The sequence below is a fragment of the Ovis canadensis genome, chromosome 7, assembly GCF_042477335.2.
Source record: "Ovis canadensis isolate MfBH-ARS-UI-01 breed Bighorn chromosome 7, ARS-UI_OviCan_v2, whole genome shotgun sequence".
NCBI lineage: Eukaryota > Metazoa > Chordata > Mammalia > Artiodactyla > Bovidae > Ovis > Ovis canadensis.
The window spans coordinates 77,926,780-77,948,701 of NC_091251.1; the positions used below are offsets into that span (position 1 = coordinate 77,926,780).

Consider the following 21,922-nt stretch of genomic DNA (forward strand, 5'->3'; position numbering starts at 1 on the left):
GGTTGAGGACAGGAAAAGTAAAGGATGAGCCTAGAACTGAGCCAAAAAGTAAAGAAATACTCAAACAATCATGTTGAAAGGACTCAGAAGGCAGCTGAATGGGGCTCCCATTGGCCCAATCTGCTATCATCTCACATTAGAATAAATAATATTAAGGGACTTCCCTGGTAGTCCAATGGTTAAGAACATGCCTTTCAATGCACGGGATGCAGGTTTGATAAATAAATAAATGGGGATTTCCCTGGTGGTCCAGTGGTTAAGAATCCACCCTGCAATGCAGGGACTGTGTGTCTGATCCCTGATCAGAGAACTAATCACACACGCCATGGAGCATGGAGCAAACAAGTCCAGGCACCATGACTAGACAGTCCATTCCCTCAATGAAAGATCTCAAGTGACATGACAAAGATCCCACGTGCAGCAACTAAGACCAGCCAAACAAACAAATAAATAAAATAATAAGCAAATGAACAAATAAATAAATGGAGGTAAAGGGAAACTACTGCACTATAGCAGAACGCCAAAATGACGAAGGTAAGGTAGCCAACAAGCAGGAGTGTTCAGTTGTGTCCAACTCTTTGTGACCCCATGGACTGCAGTGTGTCAGGCTCCTCTGTCCATGGAATTCTCCAGGCATGAATACTGGAGTGGATTGCCATTCCCTCCTCCAGGGGATCTTCCTGACCCAGGCATCACACCTGCATCTCCTATGTTTCCTGTTTTGGCAGACAGATTCTTTACCACTGAGCCACTGGGAAGCCCCAAAGGAATACTCAAAGACTCATGTTGAAAGGACTCAGAAGCCTGCTTAATGGGGCCCTCATTGAGGTAGAAAACTGATAGGTAAAAGTTTGACAAAAAGACAGAATAGTTTACAGAGTTGCAAAGTATGCTCCTCAATTACTTACTGATTACAAAGGAAAAAAAAAAAACTTCACAGTAGCAGAAACCACTTCAGGTCATTGAACCATAACATTGCTATATTGTTATAAACCAATATTTAACATCATGTATCTGCGATTGGAATACTGGGGGAAGGACATGCCACTAATTCTGTGATATTCCTGTCAAAAATGTGTAACTTGAATCTAATCATGAGGAAATATGAAACAAACCCAGATGGAAAGATGTTCTACAAAATAACTGGCTCATAGTCTTTTAAAATGTTAAGGTCAAGACACAAAAAGAAAAGCTGAAGTAATGTTTCAGAATAAAGGAAAATAAATAGATTGACAACTAAATTTTGTACATTATCTTGGATGTAATCCTGGACTCAGGGGGGAAAAAAAGTAAGGAAATTTTGGGAACAACTGATGAAATAGTAGTACTGCTGCTGCTGCTAAGTTGCTTCAGTCATGTCCGACTCTGTGCAACCCCATGGACAGCAGCCCATCAGGCTTCTCTGGCCACAGGATTCTCAAGGCAAGAATAGTGGAGTGGGTTGCCATTTCCTTCTCTGATAGTAGTACTGTTAGTGTTTACTGAACTGTGCCCAGTAGGAAAATGTCTTGCTGGAAAATGCACACTGCAGTATTTAAGAGTAAAGGGACACCACATCTCCAACTTGCTATTTAAATGAGGGGACAGAGAACGAGAACATGAACCAGAATGTAACTAAGACAAAAATGCAAACCAATGGATCAAAAGATTGTAGCTCCTTGTACTCTTCATGTAATTTTTCTGTAAAACTGAAGTTTTATCAAAAATATCTTCAGCAAGTGGTGCTGGGAAATTTGGACAGGTGCATGTGAGTCAATGAAGCTAGAACACAACCTCATGCCATATACAAAAATAAACTCAAAATGGCTTGAAGACTTAAATACAAGACACCATAAAATGCCTAGAAGAGAACATAGGCAAAACATTCTCTGACATAAATCATACCAATGTTTTCTTAGGTCAGTCTCCTAAGGCAATAGAAATAAAAGCAAAAAATAAACAAATGGGATCTAAACAAGCTTATAAGTTTTTGCACATCAAAGGAAACCATAAACAAAATGGAATGACAACCTATGGAATGGGAGAAACTATTTGCAAATCATGTTACTGATAAGGGTCTAATTTCCGAAATATAAAAACAGCTCATACAATTCAATAACAACAACAAAAAACAACCCAATCAAAAAATGGGCAGAAGACCTAAATAGAAATTTCTCCAAAGAAGATATACAGATAGCCAACAGGAAAAGACACTCATCATTTGCTAATTATTAGAGAAATGCAAGTCAAAACTATGATGAGGTACCACCTCATACTGGTCAGAATGGCCATCATTTAAAAGTCTGCAAATAATCAATGTTGAAGAGGATGTGGAGAAATGAGAACATTTTTACACCATTGGTGAGAATGAAAATTGGTACAGCCAGTATGGAAAACACTATGGAGGTTCCTCAAAAAACTAAAAATAGAATTGCCATATGATTCAGCAGCTAGTGGAGGTGATGGAATTCCAGCTGAGCTATTTCAAATCATAAAAACTGATGCTGTTAAAGTGCTGTACTCAAGATGCCAACAAATTTGGAAAACTAAGCAGTGACCACAGGACTGGAAAATATCAATTTTCATTCTAGTCCCAAAGAAGGACAATGCTAAAGAATGTTCAAACTACCACACAACTGCACTCATTTCACATGATAGCAAAGTAATGCTGAAAATTCTCCAAGCCAGGCTTCAGCAGTATGTGAACTGAGAACTTCCAGATGCTCAAGCTGGATTTAGAAAAAGGCAGAGGAACCAGAGATCAAATTGCCAACATCTGTTGGATCATAGAAAAATCAGGAGAATTCCAGAAAAACATCTACTCTGCTTCATTGACTTTGCTAAAGCCTCTGACTCTGTAGATCACAACAAATTGTGAAAAATTCTTAAAGAGATGAGAATACCAGATCACTTTATCTGCCTCCTCAAAAATCTGTAGGCAGTTCAAGAAGAAACAGTTAGAACCAGACATGGAACAACAGACTGGTTCCAAATGGCAAAAGGAGTATGTCAAGGCTATATATTGTCACCCTGCTTATTTAACTTATATGCAGAGTACATCATGTGAAATGCCAGGCTGGATGAAGCACAAGCTGGAATCAAGATTGCCATGAGAAATATCAATAACCTCAGATATGCAGATGACACACCTCTTATGGCAGAAAGCGAAGAGGAACTAAAGAGCTTTTTGATGAAAGAGAAAGAAGAGAGTGAAAAAGCTGGCTTAAAATGCAACATTCAGAAAACTAAGATCATGGCATCCGATCTCATCACTTAATGACAAATAGATGGGGAAACAATGCAAAGAATGGAATGCTTTGTTTTCTTGGGCTCCAAAATCACTGCAGATAGTGACTGCAGCCATGAAATTAAAAGACGCTTGCTCCTTGGAAAAAAGCTATGACCAACCTAGGTAGCGGGGAGGGAGGTGGGAGGGGGTTCAGGATGGGGGACGCATGTACACCCATGGGGTGATTCATGTCAATGCATGGCAAAAACCACTACAGTATTGTAAAGTAATTAGCCTTCAATTAAAACAAATAATTTTTAAAAATTTATTAATTAAAAAAAAAGCAGAGACATTATTTTGCTGAGAAAGGTCTGTATGTTTTTTTTTTCAGTAGTCATGTACGGATGTGAGAGTTGGACCATAAAGAAGGCTGAATGCTGAAGAATTGATGCTTTTGAACTGTGGTATTGGAGAAGACTCCTAGAGTCCCTTAGACTGCAAGGAGATCAAACCAGTCAATCCTAAAGGAAATTAATCCTGAATATTCAATGGAAGGACTAATGCTGAAGCTGAAGTTCCAATACTTTGGCCACCTGATGTGAAGAGCTGACTCACGGCAACCCATTCCAGGATTGTTGCCATGAGAACCCCACGAACAGTATAAAAAGGCAAAAAGATATGACACCAGAAGATAAGCCTCTCAGGTTGGAAGGTGTCCAATACGCTACTGGGAAAGAGCAGAGGACAATTACTAATAGCTTCAGAAAGAATGAAGCAGCTGAGCCAAAGCAGCTGAACGGAAATGACGCTCAGCAATGGATGTTTCTGGTGGTAAGTAAAATCCGATGCTGTAAAGAACAATACTGCATAGGAACCTGGAATGTTAGGTCCATGAATCAAGGTAAATTGGATATGGTCAAGCAAGAAATGCCAAGAGTGAACATCAACATCTTCGGAATAAGTGAACTAAAATGGGCAGGAATGCGCAAATTTAATTCAGATGACCATTATATCTACTACTGTGGAAAAGAATCCCATAGAAGAAATGGAGTAGCCCTCATAATCAACAAAGGAGTAGAAACGCAGTAGTTGGGTGCACTCTCAAAAATGACAGAGTGATCTCAGTTCAAGGCAAACCATTCAACATCACAGTAATCCAAGGCTACGCTCTAACCATTGATACCAAAGAAGCTGAAGTTGACTGATTCTATGAAGATCTACAAAACCTTCTAGAACTAACACAAAAAAAGATGTCCTTTTCATCATAGTGGATTGGAAGGCAAAAGTAGAGTGTCTAGAGATACCCGGAGTAACAGGCAAGTTTGGCATTGTATTACAAAACAAAGAAGGCCAAAGGCTAACTGAGTTTTGCCAAGAGAAGGCACTGGTCACAGGGAACACCTTTTTCCAGCAATACAAGATACGACTTACAAATAGATATCACCAAATGGTCAATACTGAAATCAGATTGATTACATTATTTGTAGCCAAAGATGGAGAAGCTCTATATAGTCAGCAAAAACAAGACCTGGAACTGACTGTGGCTCAGATCATCAGCTCCTTACAGCAAAATTCAGGCTTAAACTGAAGAAAGTGGGGCAAACCACTAGGCCATTCAAGAATGATCTACATCAAATCCTTTACAATTATATAGTGGAGGTGACGAATAGACTCAAAGGATGAGATCTGATAGACAGTACCTGAAGAACTATAGACAAATGTTTGCAACATTGTACAAGAGGCAGTGACCAAAATCATCCCAAAGAAAAAGAAATGCAAGAAGGCAAAGTGGTAGTCTGAGAAGGCTTTACAAATGGCTGAGGAAAGCAGAGAAGCAAAAAGCAAGGGAGAAAGGGAAAGATATACCTAACTGAATGAGAGTTCCAGAGAATAGCAAGGAGAGATAAGAAAGGTCTTCTTAAATGAGCAATGCAAAGAAATACAAGACAACAATAGAATGGGAAAGATTAGTGATCTCTTCAAGAAAATTGGAGATATCAAAGGAACATTTCATGCAAGGATGGGCAGGAACATAGGCAGAAGAGATTAAGAAGTGGCAAGGATACACAGAAGAACTCCACAAAAAAGGTCTTGATGACTCAGATAACCATGACGGTGTTGTCACTCATCTAGAGCCAGGCATCCCGGAATGTGAAGTCAAGTGGGCCTTAGGAAGCATTACTACCAACAAAGCTAGTGGAAGTGACGGAATGCCAGCTGAGCTATTTAGAATACCATTTAAAACACCAAAATACCATTTAAAATAACACCATGCTAATGGTGTTAAAGTGCTGCACTCAATATGTCAGCAAATTTGGAAAACCTAATAGTGGCCGCAGGACTGGAAAAGGTCAGTTTTCATTCCAATTCCAAGAAAGGGCGGCGCTAAAGAATATTCAAACTATTGGACAATTGTGCTCACTCCCCATGCTAGTAAGGTTATGCTCAAAATCCTTAAAGCTAGGCTTCAGCAGTACTCGAATTGAGAATTTCCAGATATACAAGCTGGGTTTAGAAAAGGCAGAGTAACCAGACATCAAATTGCCAACATTTGCTGGATCATAGAGAAAGCAAGGGAATTTCAGAAAAACAACTACTTCTATTTCATTGACTAGGCAAAAGCCTTTGATTGTGTGAATCACAACAAACTGTGGAAAATTCTTAAAGAGATGGGAATATAAGACCAGCTTACCTGCCTCCAGAGAAACCTGTATGCAGGTCAAGAAGCAACAGCTAGAACCTTACATGGAACAACTGACTGGTTCAAAATTGTGAAAGGAGTACAACAAGACTGTCTATTGTCACCCTGTTAATTTAACTTATATGCAGAGTGGTTTTTGTTCAGTTGCCCAGTTGTTTTCGACTCTTTGTGACCCCATGGACTGTAGCACTCCAGTCCTCTCTGTTCCTCATCATCTCCCGAAGTATGCCCAAGTTGATGTCCATTGCATCAGTAATGGCATCCAGCCATCTCATCCTCTGACACCCTCTTCTCCTTCTGCTCTCAAACTTTCCCAGCATCAGGGACTTTTCCAGTGAGTCAGCTGTTCTCATCAGATGACCAAAATACTGGAGATATACAGAGAACATCATGTGAAATGCCAGGCTGGATAAGTTACAAGCTGGAATCAAGACTGCCATGAGAAATATCAATAACCTCAGATATGCAGATGATACCATTCTAATGGCAGAAAGCAAAAAGGAACTAAAAAGCTTCATGATGAGGGTGCTAAAGCTGAAACTTCAGTACTTTGGCCACCTCATGAGAAGAGTTGACTCATTGGAAAAAACTCTGATGCTGGGAGGGATTGGGGGCAGGAGGAGAAGGGGATGACCGAGGATGAGATGGCTGGATGGCATCACGGACTCAATGGACACGAGTCTGAGTGAACTCCGAAAGATGGTGATGGACAGGGAGGCGTGGCGTGCTGCGATTCATGGGGTTGCAAAGAGTCGGACACGACTGAGGGACTGAACTGAACTGAACTGAACTGAACTAAAGCCTTCTGTTTTTGTTACAGTCCATCCAGAGACAGAAATGTGTTTCCATTTTTGCAAGGAGGCCTGAATTTTTAAAAATCTGATGAAAAGAGTTTACAATTAGAAGAATTTAAGGTAAAATCAGTAAAAGTTTTCCCATTTAGTAGGAGTAGTAATTAATGAATAAGCTTTCCCTAAGTGATTCCTTTCCAAAGAGAGGCATATGTTTAAACTGAATTCATTCATCTCTTTTCTGTGGCCATTATCCTGTCTGGCCTTCTGCCACAGCTCTAGAGCACAGTGATTTCTTTTTCTCTGTCATCGCTTTCTTTTTCTGGACAGAGATTCTGAGAATTGTTGAGCTGCTAATTATATGATTTTCTCTGGTTTGCCCCCAAAAGCTTAACAGTCATAAGTTGTTGTTTTTTTTTTCCCTCCAGCAAATTTAATGCCCCACAAATCAAAGACAAATTAGCTGAAAATAAGATAGACTTCTTCACACAAATCCTAGGTGGATATCAACTGCCTGTCCCATAGTAAGAGGTGGCCACTATGCAGTTAGCCACAAGTTCATTTCATTTTATGGCTGAGTAATGCAGATGACACCACACTTATGGCAGAAAGCGAAGAAGAACTAAGGAGACTCTTAATGAAAGTGAAAGAGGAAAGCGAAAAATTTGGCTTAAAGCTCAACATTCAGAAAACTAAGATCATGGCATCCGGTCTCATCACTTCATGGCAAATAGATGGGGAAACTGTGGGAACAGTGGCAGGCTTTATTTTGGGGGGCTCCAAAATCACTGCAGATGGTGACTGCAGCCATGAAATTAAAAGACACTTACTCCTTGGAAGAAAAGTTATGACTAACCTAGACAGCATATGAAAAAGCAGAGACATTACTTTGCCAACAAAGGTCCACCTAGTCAAGGCTATAGTTTTTCCAGTAGTCATGTATGGATGTGAGAGTTGGACTATAAAGAAAGCTGAGAGCCAAAAAATTGATGCTTTTGAACTGTGGTATTGGAGAATAGTCTTGAGAGCCCCTTGGACTGCAAGGAGACCCAACCAGTCCATCCTAAAGGAGATCAGTCCTGGGTGTTCATTGGAAGGACTGATGTTGAAGCCAAAACTCTAATACTTTGGCCACCTGATGTGAAGAGCTGACTCATTTGAAAAGATTCTGATTCTGGGAAAGACTGAAGGCAGCAGGAGAGTGGGATGACAGAGGATGAGATGGCTGGATGGCATCACCGACTCAATGGACATGAGTTTGAGTAAACTCCGGGAGCTGGTGATGGACAGGGAGGCCTGGCGTGCTGCAGTCCATGGGGTCACAAAGAGTTGGACACGGCTGAGCGACTGAACTGAATATTCCATCATGTATACGTGCTCTGTCTTCTCTATCCATCCTCTGCCAATGGACATTTAGGTTGCTTTCACGTTCTGGCTATTGTAAATAGTGCTGCAAAGAACACTGGGGTACATGTATGTTTTTGAATTATCATTTTCTCTGGGTATATGCCCAGGTGTGAGATTTCTGGGTCGTATGGTGGGTCTATTTTTAGTTTTTTGAGGAGTTTCCATAGACATAGAGATGTCACAGAGTGAAGCAAGCCAGAAAGAGAAAAACAAATATCATACAATATCACTTATATGTGGAATTCAGAAAAATGATACAGATCAACTTAACTGCAAAGCAGAAATAGAGACACAGATGTAGAGAACAAACTTATGGGTACTAAGGGATAAGGGGGCTGTGATAAACTGGAAGATTGGATTTACATACACACTACTATGTATTGGATAACTAATGACAACCTACTGTATAGCACAGGAAAATCTACTCAGTGCTCTGTAGTGACCTAAATGGGAAGGAAATCGAAAAAAGAGGAAATATATGTATATGTATAACTGATTCAATTTCCTGTACTGCAGAAACTAACATAACACTGCAAAGCAATAAGAATTGATTTAAAAGAAAACAGAGAGAGAAATAGCCCTCTGCCAGCCCCCTTCAAAACGGATCTCACAACGAACGTTCTTCCTAGCCCTTAACTTGCACCTCCCAGGCTGTGCTGGGGAAGGGCCAAAAGTGGCTTCAGTGACGGGGAGTGGAACAAACTGGAATTCACCGTCCCTTTCCCTCTGCCCACCTGTGGGGAGTGTTTCTGACTCCCACCCCGGCTCAGGCAGGGCGCTGGCGGCCTGGGCAGCACCTGGCCTTCATTAGAGGAGATGCTGGCCCAGGAAGGCCTGGAACACACCGCTCATTAGACAGAGGCTGAGTCATGGGGTGTGGAGGCCGCTGGGTCACATTCTTGCAACATAACAAGCAAACAGAGAATTGGCAGAGAAAATCTAGACTGTGGAGTCTGTAAAACTTTTTCAAGGCCAGTTCACAAAGACACCCACAGGTCTGTGAGAGTGAAATAAAAGGTGAGCAGAGCCCGTCAGAACTGTACAAGATCAGATTAACCCATGGTTGATCTGAAAGAAGAGGCTTCTAGAAAGGCAAATACCTTTTGGGATATGAAGGCTCAGGCAGAGAGAGGGCCTGAAACCTTACCTTTTTTTTTTTTTTTTTTAATTTTACTTTACAATACTGTATTGGTTTTGCCATACATCAACATGAATCCGCCACGGGTGTACATGAGTTCCCAATCCTGAACCCCCCTCCCACCTCCCTCCCCATACCATCTCTCTGGGTCACCCCAGTGCACCAGCCCCAAGCATCCTGTACCCTGCATCGAACCTAGACTGCCAATTCATTTCTTACATATTATACATGTGAAACCTTACTTATAAAAAGGGCAAAAGACTGAGAAGCAACCTCTCTCGGGTAAGACTTGGTAAATCTCTTACCAGCCTGTGGCCTCCAGCTCTAACCACTCTTGGTCTTGAACCCCAGCCTGGACAGAGTTTTCCAAAGCAGAATGTAGCCCTTCACACCCCGAGCACCTGGCAGAGAGGAGTGCTTTGAAACCGAGCTTTGCTTCCGAGGAATAATTAGTTCAGATTCCTGAAACTGGAAGATGAAAATCCAGCACATCTGAGAAGCAGGCCTGCTGGAACCTGAAGGTTCACACAGACAAACTGAGGCAGACCTAATTTGTTTTCTTCATAGCTTAAAACCACCTCTTTCGGGCAATGATCTGAAGGGGGGGACACATGGCCCTAAGACCAGACTTGAGTGTTCATCCTTCCGAGGAGATATTTCTGACAGATGAAAGGGCAGGAGCCGACAGAAGCCTAGAATGCTGAGGCTAACACACTGATGTGATGGCCACAACCATCCCCCGTGTGGACACCGCCTCCTCAACAGGACATTTTGAACCTGGCATGTAATGAGCTATGGGAAACATGAAACACATTTTCACTCTCATGATCAAAGGATGAGAGATGCTTTCTGACTTTTTTTTTTTTTTTTTTTTTGGTCACTCCATGAGACTCGTGGGGTCTTAGTTCTCAGACCAGGGATTGAACCCAGGCCCTTGTCTATGAAAAAGTGCTGAGTCCTAACCACTGGACCACCAGGAAATTCCTGCTTTCTGCCTCTTTGCCTTTGGCTAGTTTTCTCTCACTTCCCAAGCTGGGCTGAAGAAAAAGAAAGGTGAGGTCACTAGTTATTTGAATTTGATTTGAATTTCACTTTCTAGCTACATTTGATTTAAATTTTGTATTTAAATATACTTGGATTTCATTTTTAACATATATTTAAAACCATTTTTTAAACTATAATTAAAAATACAAACATGCAGCCATGTTAGCTACCAGATCCTCACCCAATGGAAAGCACTTTTGCTCACAGGTTTTTAAACAAATCTTGGGACAGAGTTTCTTGGGCCCTCCCTGCTTCTCTTTCCCTTCTCCCTCTCTCTTTCAGCTAATAAGGCTTTGCAGTATAATTTACCTACAGTCAAATACACAGTTCTTAAGTATTTAGCTCATACTCCATATAATCACCACCCATCTCAAGATATAGACAACGTCCAGCACTCTAGAATCCCTTTTTGCCCTTTCTTTTGATTTTATAAATTATTTTTGTTGTTGAGATGGGTCTTCATTACTGCACGTGAGCTTTCTCTAGCTGCAGCAAGCGGGGGCTACTCTCCAGGTTCAGTGTGCGAGCTCACTGCGGTGGCCTCTCTTGTTGCGGAGCATGGGTTCTAGTTGCACGGGCTTCAGTAGTTGTATCACGAGAGATCAATAGTTGTGGTGCACAGACTTAGTTGCTCTGCAGATGTGCAGTCTTCCTGGACCAGGGATTGAACCCATGTCCCCTGCATTGGCAGGTGGATTCCTATTCACTGCACCACCAGGGAAGGCCCCATGTATGCCCTTTCAGGTCGCTGGCACCCTTCTCCCATCACTATCTGACTCTATCACCATGGATTAGTTAGTCGTGTGCCATCAGTTAGGAAAGTTATGGATCTGCACTGGCCTCTTACTGTTCCTGTGATGAAGTTCTCCGAAACACAGCATGCAGTCACACCAGGCTCCGAAGCATCTATTTATTTGGCCCATGTTCTTGTCAGGCCTCAGGAGGCTTTCATAAGTGAATGCACAACCTGCTACCTGGCTCTACTGCTTATAAAAGATGTTGGGTAGTTCACGTCTGCCTTTTGCACCCAAAACAAGAAATTCAATAGTATTAATTAGGATTATTTGGACATTTTTAAGTGTTCTGGTATTCCATTTTTCAAACTTCTGGATCAGTTTAAAGAACAGACAGGTGACTAGGCAAGCTGTTTTGTGTGTGTGTGTTTAGTATTTTATTTATTTGGTTGTATTGGGTGTTAGTTTTGGCACACAGGCTGTCCTAAGGCATGTGGGATCTCAGATCCTTGACCAGGGATCAAACACATGTCCCCTGGATTGCAAGGCAGATTTTAAACCACTGGACCACCAGGGAAGTCCCTTATTTTTTTTTTTTAATATTTGTTTACTCTTTGTGACTAAAATAATATAAAAGTAAATTAAATGCACAGAAGATTGCAATGGTTTTACCTAAATTAATTGTTTCAAATTTGGAATTTATCAAGACAGTCATTTTTCCTCATAGATTAACTTATACAAAAATTATTTAAACATTTTTTAAAAACTAGAGTTTATATAAGATTTGTCTGAAAAAGTTCTAATACTAAAAAGTTTGCAACCAGCATCTTAGGACATAATTTGTCTGGACATAGAGACTGAGCTGTTAGAGTAGCTGAATTTTCCTTCTTGACATGCATGCAGGCTTACCTTCTTCTGGACTGCCTTATTCTTTTACTCTCCAGTTTGAAGCAGTTTCTTTATCTGTGGTAGCAATGGAAACAATGTAATTAATGTTCTACTGCCTTCACCAGGAGAGCCCACAGTCCCTTTCCCTATAAACCTGGTTTTTAAAAGTTTCTTTGGAGAGTGTGTATACGTGTGTGTGCACATGCATCACTCATGTGTGTGCCTATGTGTCCATGTGTGTTACTAACAGCATTAGAGATTGTTGTTCTTCTTCTCTGTATGTATTTTTCTATTGTTAAAAAAATGAGGGGGACCTCCCTGATGGTCTAGTGGTTAAGACTCTACGCTGCCAATGCCGGGGACCTGGGTTCGATCCCTGGTCAGGGAACTAGATCCCACATGCTACCACTAAGACCCGGTGCAGCTAAACCAATTTACAAGGAGAGAAGGTGGAGAGATCATTTTCAAAAGTCATTTCCTGCAATAAAGAGGGGAGGGAAGGCACAAGTGTGAAGGCAGTGAGTCATCAGAAGGCAGCCTGGAGGAAGCACGAGGCTACAGGCGTGAGCTGGGGGAGCCTTGCTCAATCTTCCACAGGCCTCTCAGATTAGCGAGTTGAGCAGGGTATTGAGCCCTTCATATGTGAGAAGAGGGCATTGTGAGAGGTCCAGAGTGTACTGATGTACAGGGTGGTGGACAGCTGGAGATTCAAGGGAAAGGCAGACAGGCTGGTCCTGGGATTTTGGCTGGGGCCACTTCAGTTCAGTTCAGTTTAGTTGCTCAGTAGTGTCCAACTCTTTGCGACCCCATGGACTGCAGCATGCCAGGCCTCCCTGCTGCTGCTGCTGCTGCTGCTAAGTCGCTTCAGTTGTGTCTGACTCTGTGCGACCCCATAGACGGCAGCCCACCAGGCTCCCCCGTCCCTGGGATTCTCCAGGCAAGAACACTGGATTGGGTTGCCACTTCCTTCTCCAATGCATGAAAGTGAAAAGTGAAAGTGAAGTCGCTCAGTGGTGCCCAACTCTTAGCAACCCCATGGACTGCAGCCTACCAGGCTCCTCCGTCCATGGGCTTTTCCAGGCAAGAGTACTGGAGTGGCCATTGCTTTCTCCTTGTCCATCACCAACTGCTGGAGTTTATTCAAACTCATGTCCATTTAGTCGGTGATGCCATCCAGCCATCTCATCCTCGGTCATCCCCTTCTCCTGCCTTTAATCTTTCCCAGCATCAGAGTCTTTTCTAATGAGTCAGTTCTTCACATCAGACAGCGAAAGTAATGGAGTTTCAGTTTCAACATCAATCCTTTCAATGAATATTCAGGACTGATTTCCTTTAGGATGGATTGGTTGGATCTCCTTGCAGTCCATGGGACTCTCAAGAGTCTTCTCCAACACCACAGACCAAAAGCATCAATTCTTCGGCACTCAGCTTTCTTTATAGTCCAACTCTCATATCCAGACATGACTGCTGGAAAAACCATAGCCTTGACTATGTGGACCTTTGTTGGTAAAGTAATGTCTCGGCTTTTTAATATGCTCTCTAGGTTGGTCATAACGTTTCTTCCAAGGAGTAAAATGAGGCTCCCAGGGTTGCTTGGACTGTGTGAATGTGGACTCAGGATAGACAGGGCCTTACCACTCCGTCAGATAAAACACACCTCAGGCACCCTGCATAGGGATGTGAACTGGATCGTTGGAAAAAGCAGCACTTCCAAGATGGGAGGAGGAAGAGGGCAGAAGGAGCTGAAGGGGGCAACTCTATAATCAGTGTAGCGGCCCCAGGCCCTGAGAAGAATCACGGGGCTCCCAACCTGGACCTGACCCAAGCAATTGCAGAGAAGGTGGTCAAGGGGCAACTAGGAGGCCCTATCCAGAAGGAAGACTGAGAAGGAGGTGTGGAAAGAGGCTGCAATGTCCATGGCCAGGCAACTAGGGCAAACCAGTTCCGCCCCCAGCTTAAACTGGAGATCACGACTCTAGCAGCTGACTCTGTGGGTAGTGGGTGAGTGGGAGGATTATATTCTAGATAAAGCCTAGACTGACAAGTCCCACTAGAGCTTTGAAGAAGAATTAGGAAAGCGGAACCACAGGATGCCTGGTTCCTCTTGTATAAAATTTAAAGTCTCACATCACTACTGACTTATTCTAAGTCTTGCTGTGGTTAACTGCCCCATCATATGCTCCCTTTGTTGTCTTTTATTTCTCAAGAATTAGGAGTGCATTGCAGGGATGAAGACTGGTCAAGAAATCAGACTGCCTGCTTTCATTATTGTAGCTTCGTCACTTATCTGTGTGGTAAGGCAAGCTTTTTAAATGTCCCTTTTTAAACGTCCTTTATCTGTAAAGTTGAACTGTTGTCAGAAAGAACACATAATATGATTAAATGAAATCATGCATTTAGGGACTTCCTTGGTGGTCCAAGGAAGGTTAAAGACTCCACTTTTCAAATGCAGGGGTGTTGGGTTTGATCCCTGGTCAGGGAATTAGGATCCCACATGCTGCATGGCAGGCCCCCCCAAAGTATCAAGCATGTAAAGATCCTGGCACAGGGTAAGGGTTCAATAAACATTTGTCAGTTGAGATGGTAAAGCCAGAAATAATAGCAGCGGTAGGAATGAGAGTGACAACCCAAGTGGCAGTCAGGTACATGTTTCAGAGATGGAAGAGTAAAGTCGAGAATGCTGCCCTATAGGGCTGGTGTGCAGAGGAATCAGAGAGGCAGCGCTTCCTACCGTGGTTAATCTCTGGGCACCTCATCAACCCAGGTTGGTTCCCTTAAGCCCGTCCACAGCTCTGGAAATCCTCCCTTCCTTCAGTCTCTGCGTTGAAACCGTGTTAGTGGATCCCTTCCCCTGCTGGGGCCCTGACTGATCCAGTACTGATGGTGGTTGTGTATCTTCCATCAGTCTTTTGTGCTGGTCCTCAAACCAGCCCCTTCTTCCAACTTGCTCCCCATCCTTGGCTTTGGGCACCAGCTTATTTCTAAGCATGTAAGTGTGCCTTTCAGTCATCTCTGACTGGTTCTTCCCTCTCCCCGAGCCCCCACAATCTAACGTCCTGAGACTCTACATTCCTACCCCACAGAATACCTCATGTCCTCCCCCTCATCTCCTTTCCCATGGCTTCTCCTTTCCATTCAGATTCTTCTTACTGCCCACTTGGGCTAGGGAGAGAGCATCCTAACTAGACTCCTAGGCTTCAGGTTCCTCCTCTACACCCTTCATTCAGCCTATGATTTGCTGTCAGATTAATCTTCTTAACTCTGGGGCTTTCAAAATTTTTTGGCTGTGACTCACAGTAGGAAACATATTTTACTTTACTACCCAGTACACACATACAAAACACAAAAAGCACCATTGCACTCTGCTTTTTTTTATCATGAGACTCCTGAAATTGACTTTGTGACCCACTAACGGATCATATCCCACAGTTTGAAAGTAGTGCCCCCACAACAGATTTAATCGTGTCCCTACCCCAGTGAAAGCTGTCAATAGTCCCCATCATTGACTGAAGTCAGTACAAACTGTTTAACCTGGCATTTAAAGGCTTCGATAGGATGACCTTGACTTGTTGGCCTAAGCATCTATGTCATTTTTACCTCTCTGACCTTTAGTGACCTAATATAGAGAAGAGGAACAACAATATTTCCCTAGCATGAAGGCCAGGGGTAGACCAGATGATACATTTAGCTTCCTCTTTAAGGGCTATGATTCTGGGAGCATATGTGCCCACTATCCAGTCACCAAACATATCTCCTCTCTGGTCTTTGGACACTTCCTATACCTGTGTCATCGTTTCCCGTTGCTCCATTTAGCCATCTTCCTCCATCTCTCTCTATCCTCCTATGTTGAAATCCCATCAAAGTTCAGCAAAGGCAAAGGACACAGGAATAAAAGGTTAGAAAATACTTAAGCAATTCAATTAGTGTACTGAGGGTGAAGCCACTCAGGCTGGTATGTTACACACAGATGGGAAGATGAAACTAAAGAAGTAGGGTAAGTGAGATTATGCCAAACTGAGACCCTCAGGCTGAGATTTCATCTTAATTTAGAGGTCACGGGGAGTCACTGAGAGTTTCTGAACAGGTGTGATATAGCTAAAGGTGAGGTTTAAGAAAACTTATCTACCTGGAGCTGGGGCAACAGAGGTTATTTCAGTAGTAAAACTGACATAGCCCAGATGAAGCTGGTCTTATGAGAGGCCAGGTCATGGATGGATCCTATAAATTCAGGCAGGCAGCACCGTGGAGGTTCAGCTATGGCCACAGATAAGCATTCTGGAGAGCAGATGGAATATGGTGACAAGTTATAAGAAGCAGACTCAAGCAGAGGGACAAGAAGGAGCCTGGCTTCTGCCAACTCTGGCAACACAGTGCAGGGGCTCAGCCAGGAATGAGGACTCAGGGTTAGGGGGCTGGTCCTTGACAGGGCTGCTGAGAGCAGAGCTTAGGAACCATACATTTTACTCAGACCCTGGATAAGACAGTTTCTCTGCCAAGTAGTGTTGCATATTGATCTATCTGACTCCCAAGCCTGAAGTCTGAATGATACCGAACTGAGGTCTCTGAGGACAAGAAGCAGAATCTCTCTCCTCCTGAGACCTGGCATAGTGCCTGTCCGGAGTAAGCCTAGATAAATATTTGTTGAATCAAATTGAAAAGAGATTATCATTCCTATCACCCCACAGATAATCGCTGCCTGTTTGTCTGCACTGGTGATTCTTGGTGTCCTGGGCCTTATGCTGTTTAACTGAAAGAGCTCAAATACTAAAGCTCTGTGACTGATTATACTGATACTCTGAGTTCATTAATCTGGGCTTCCCTGGTGGCTCAGATGGTAAAGAATCTGCCTGCAATGAGGGAGACCAGGTTCAATCCCTGGGTCAAAAAGATTCCCTGGAAAAGGGAATGGCAACCCACTCTACTATTACTGCCTGGGGAATTCCATAGACAGAGGGTACAGTCCATGAGGCTGCAGTTTCTAAATGCGTTTCCCAGGTGGCTCAGTGGCAAAGAGTCCACCTGCCAATGCAGGAGATGCAGGAGACACAGGTTCAATCCCTGAGTCGGGAAGATCCCCTGGAAGAGGAAATGACAAACCACCCCAGTATTCTTGCCTGGGAAATCCCATGGACAGAGGAACCCCAATAGTCCATGGGGTTGCAAAAGAGGCAGGCATGACTTGGCGATTAAACAACAACACATTTCTAGATGAAAGGCTTCAGGTGTGGCTTCCACGACTGATGATGTGTGTGAACAGCCAATGGAGAAATGAGCGTTAGTGTTGTCTTTCATCCCATAGCCTTGGGGTAGGGGTGGGGTGGGCAGAGAGAGCTCGGCTCTGCAGCAAACCTGAACTGGACATCATCGTGAGATTTGTTTCCCCTCAGGCAGGGAAAGAAACCTGTCTTTTTTCATGTGTCCTTTTCCAGATGTATCTTGCTCGATCCACCCCCTGAGGTGTTCAGGAGATGAGAGGAGCCACTCACGGAGCAGCCAGAATTAGAGGAAGCTGAGAATGTGTGGGCGCTGCGGGCTCTGCGTGGGCGCTGCGGGCTCTGCGTGGGGCCCCCAGCAGTTCTAGCAACCCCAGCGCAGGTGGGAGCTAGCCACCCTAAGGGAGCACGCTCCTGGGGGTGAGCAGGGAACACCAACGGCCAGGAAAAGGGTGTAGAATTGCTTTCCTTGGTAAACTCTCCATAAGCATGTATTATTCATACTCCCTGGCTCCGAGTTATTCAGTCAATACTTATTATGGGATTTCCCTGGTGGTCCAGTGGCTAAGACTCTGACCCGGGTTGGGGAACTAGATCCCACACACTGCAACTAAGACCCTGCACAGCCAAATAAATTTACTCACTAAAAAACACTTACTTACTAAATGTCCCTCTGCTAACAGGAAAGCAGAGGGAAGACAGGTTTATTCCACTATTGAGGCTCCAGTGCTGTGCTGTGCTTAGTCGCTCAGTTGTGTCCAACTCTGTGACCCCTTGGTCTGTAGCCCACCAGGCTCCTTTGTCCATGGGGATACTCCAGGCAAGAATACTGGAGTGAGTTGCCATGCCCTCCTCCAGGGGATCTTCCCGAACTTAGGGATCAAACCTAGGTCTCCCACATGGCAGGTGGATTCTTTACCAGCTGAGCTACCAGGGAAGCCCTTTTGAGGCTCCTATTTAAAAAATAAAAGGCTAAGCAAAATTTCAAAACCATACTATATTTTAATGTGCTTTTGAAATTAAAATTATATGATGAATACTATTGCTTTGGTCCCTCTTATAACTACAATTTTATGTCTGAATTCATAACCTCATTTGTAGGTAGGGCAGAAGTCCAAATTTGAGGCTCTTTATGAATATGAGGACTGGATCTTTTGCCCCTAACCCCCCAGGCCTCCCCCTTTGTTCCCTACCAGGTCCTGAAGCATAGAGGACTGAACCACAGAACATTATTGCTTTGACTAACATCAGACTCTCCACTGCTTCCATTCAATGCAGAGGCTTCCTTTGATTTAAGTCCAGCCTGCTGCTTTAAACTGTCCTGAGTGGCTCCACCCAGATGTAAGGCTCTGTCTGTCCCTGTCTGAAGCCGGTCTCCTGGATCGTGAGAACCTTTACTGCCAACTCACCCAATAAACCATGCTACTTGGCTTGAGTTCTATCTATGATTTCCTCACAAGCACTTAAACTGTGAGGACGCCCTATTTCTAAATGCTTGGACACAATCATGTGCAGCAACAGGAAAAGCAGGGATTCCCCAGAGACTCTTTTGCTTGGGCACATGACACATGCCTCTAAACCCACTTAGCCAGGAATAGGAGGTACCCTGATGTCCAAACACAGAAGCATATGACTTGATGCCATTGTGATCAAATAAGGAAACACCAGCAACCTCTTTTAAAAACCAAATGAACCTAACGCAAAACATTAACCCGTCTACTCTGTAAGATTTTGGCTTTAGAGAACCATGGTCAGAAGGACACATTTCTTTGGGATGGCTGAGTCTGCCTATTCTCCAGCTCTGCAAAACCCACCCTGGGGGCTCCTACAAGGCCAACTGACCTCTGGGTCAAAACCTTGTTGGATTTTCCTTGCTCAGATCTAAGAATCTCACATCTGTTTGGAGAGAATTAAGGAGTCGGCAATCCACCGGTAGAGTCCCCATATAAACGGGTTCTGTCTCTTCAAGAAGTGGGACATGGGGTGACATGGTTAGAGAGACCTGTCTAAAGTTCTTAGTAACCTGGAAATCATTGATATGTAAAAGTGCCTACCCTTCAGAAAAATCAGATAAGCAGATGAGAAAGAGCTAAAGGAATAACCTAGACTCTACAGTATCATTAAAGGAATAAAAGTATTTTTTCAAGCCTCATCTTAATTATAAAGAGGTACAAATATGATCATATAGCTGCCAGAACTGTGTTTTTTGGCAAACAGCTATGTAATTTCTGTTTTCTCACAGGCTATGGCAAAGGGAAAACATTTTTTAAAAACTTTTTTTTTTTTTTTTAGTTCCCAAGAGGAAAAAGAAGACAACTGGAAGAAACACTTTTCCCCATACTCGATCATACTTACATTTGTAAAACTAGTGTACTTCTGTTTATTTTAAAAAGCTTCTGCACATCAGCAAAAGGCTAGAAGACAGAGCTGGTTACTCCGTGTTTGTCTTGGGTGTTATCTCTTGAAAGAAAAGTATAAAGGAAGTACCATATCCATCATTAATCACTGAGCTCTAGAAACCCTTAGTCACATGACTTTTAGCGTGTGTTTCGAAAGGAAATATTGACTGTTGCCTTCCTTTCTTTGACTTTAAGGGTGAAAATTCTGTATAGTTTTTACACAAATTCTGGTGGATTTGACCGTAACTAGCCCCTCACTTTCTCTGCCCACACCTTCACTCTTCGCCACCTTCTTTTTATTTCTCTGGCTGTGTCAGGTCTTACTTGCCACAAAAGAGCTTTGATCTTCATTGTGACATGCAGGATCTTTTGGTAGCGGCATGCAAACTCTTAGTTGCTGTGTGTGGGATCTAGCTCCCTGATCCAGGTCCCCTGCATTGGGAGCGCAGAGTCTTAGTCACTGGACCACCAGGGAAGTCCCTTCACCACCTTTATCATCAGTTAAAAATTATTTTCTCCACCCACTGCTATCAAGAACATTAGTCCTAAAAAAAAAAAAAAAAGAACATTAGTCCTAATTACTGCTTCCTTCATGTCTAAGAAAAGGGGATGTCATTCAACCATTTAGTCACTTTATTCAATATGTGTTCATTCGGTGCCTGGTGTTTTCCTGGTGACCCCATGAGTTGTAGTCTGCCAGGCTCCTCTGTTCGTGGAATTTTCCAAGTAAGAATACTGGAGTGGGTTGCCGTTTCCTCTTCCAGGGGATCTTACTGACCTAGGGATCAAACCTGTATCTCTTGCGTCTCCTGCATTGACAAGCAGATTCTTTACCACTGAGCCACCTGGAAAGCCGACAGAGGTAAATTACACTCTTTCCAAGAAGACATCCTCCTTGTTCTTATTTTGTCCAAAATCAGTCTCATCCTGTTCACCTCCTTTCCTGTCAGCAACATGCTGTGGTTCTTCCCTTTAACCTTGCCTCTAAGCGTCTTGACAGAATAGTTCTATATTCCTCATCTTCTTTTCAGCCACCAAACCATGTAAGTTGGTTCCTGCTCACCCCACACTACTGAACTATCCTCTCAAGATTGGCAGTGAGGGTTCCCCCCATTATGAATCCTTATGGCAGCTTCACTGCGGCCCTCAGCCTCTCCCAGTACTAACACACCTGACTGTCTCCACCTGGCAGCGTTCCTCTCTACCGGACAGTGCTCTCCTTACACAGCCGAGTGACTGGTATTCCCAGGGTTCCATCCTCAGCGTTCTCTGTCTTCTGTCCAAGCTGGGAGATGCCATTCACTTTCCAGGCCTCTGTCTTCCATTGAATTCCACACCTAGAATATCTATACCAACAGGGATGGCGAACAGGTTTCATCTAAGGTACCGACTCTAACCAATTAGCAGTCGGTGCCTGAAGTACCACTGTGTTGAGAAGGATACTGAGGCCGCATGTGACCTCACCAAGAAAAAGTACAGTGATCAGTCATCAGCTCTGCTTCAAGTGGTGGCACGTGTGCCAGGTATTTGACATCAAGCTCCAAGCCTATCAGTGAGATAATGAGATAACCTGCTCCTGTTCCCATTATCCCTGCTCTGGATATTCTCTTTAAAGTATTACAATAGTCTCTGTGTGTTGCCTCCTTTCAGTCTTTCTCTTCTTCATCAGTCATCCAGCCCTTGTTTTATCCCCCCAAAGCAAACATCTATGTCTGTTGATTTATTATTTATTCATGCCTGTTTAGAAAGGCTCCCTCACCCTAGGATAAAACATATGGCATTAAAGGCCATTTAGAATCTGACTGCAGCACACCTATCACCATGTGCCCAGTGCCTCCCAGATCAGATGGTATAGCATTGGTTCACTGCAGAGACTTGAGACCAACCTGCCCTGGTTTCAGACTTCAATTCTGCCATGGTTCTGTGACCCTGAACTATTTGACTCTGTGTTATCTGACTCTGTGTTTCAGTGTCCTCATCAGCAAGATGAGGAGAACAATCCTACCTAGCTCTTGGTACGTAATAAACCCAATTAAACCTTGACTCCTATCATTGCTACCATGCCTGGCACACCTACCCTCAGTGACTTTGGTCGAACTGTCTCCATTGGCCCTGCTCCACCTTTTCCCACTCCCAGGAAGAATACATTGCTCCTTGCTCTTTCCTCCCCTAGAATGTGTCATACTCCTCTACTCCAGCGGTTATCACAGTGTACAGTACCCACTTGGGGTTTTTTGTTTGGCTGAGCACAGAGTGTAAGATCTTAGTTCCCCAGCCAGGGATGGAAGCCACGCCCTGTGCAGTGGACATGCAGAGTCTTAACCACTGGACCACCAAGGAAGTCCCTGTACTTAGTTTATTATGTGTGTGCCTGACCCAGTAGTTGGGGGCTCCTGACC

The 21,922-nt window shown here is 43.5% G+C and overlaps 1 long non-coding RNA gene across 6 annotated transcripts in view; it reads right to left on the bottom strand.

The window, feature by feature from the left end:
* The window catches only part of LOC138443744 (uncharacterized), a 57,672-nt gene that overhangs the window by 23,603 nt on the left and 12,147 nt on the right, over positions 1-21,922 (bottom strand). For 3 of the 6 annotated variants that reach the window (XR_011258288.1, XR_011258287.1, XR_011258284.1), the window contains exon 2: positions 11,933-11,986. The exons of the other annotated variants lie outside the window; for them this stretch is intronic. This is a non-coding gene — a long non-coding RNA (uncharacterized lncRNA). The remainder of the gene's footprint in view (positions 1-11,932; positions 11,987-21,922) is intronic. 6 annotated transcript variants of the gene reach the window in all.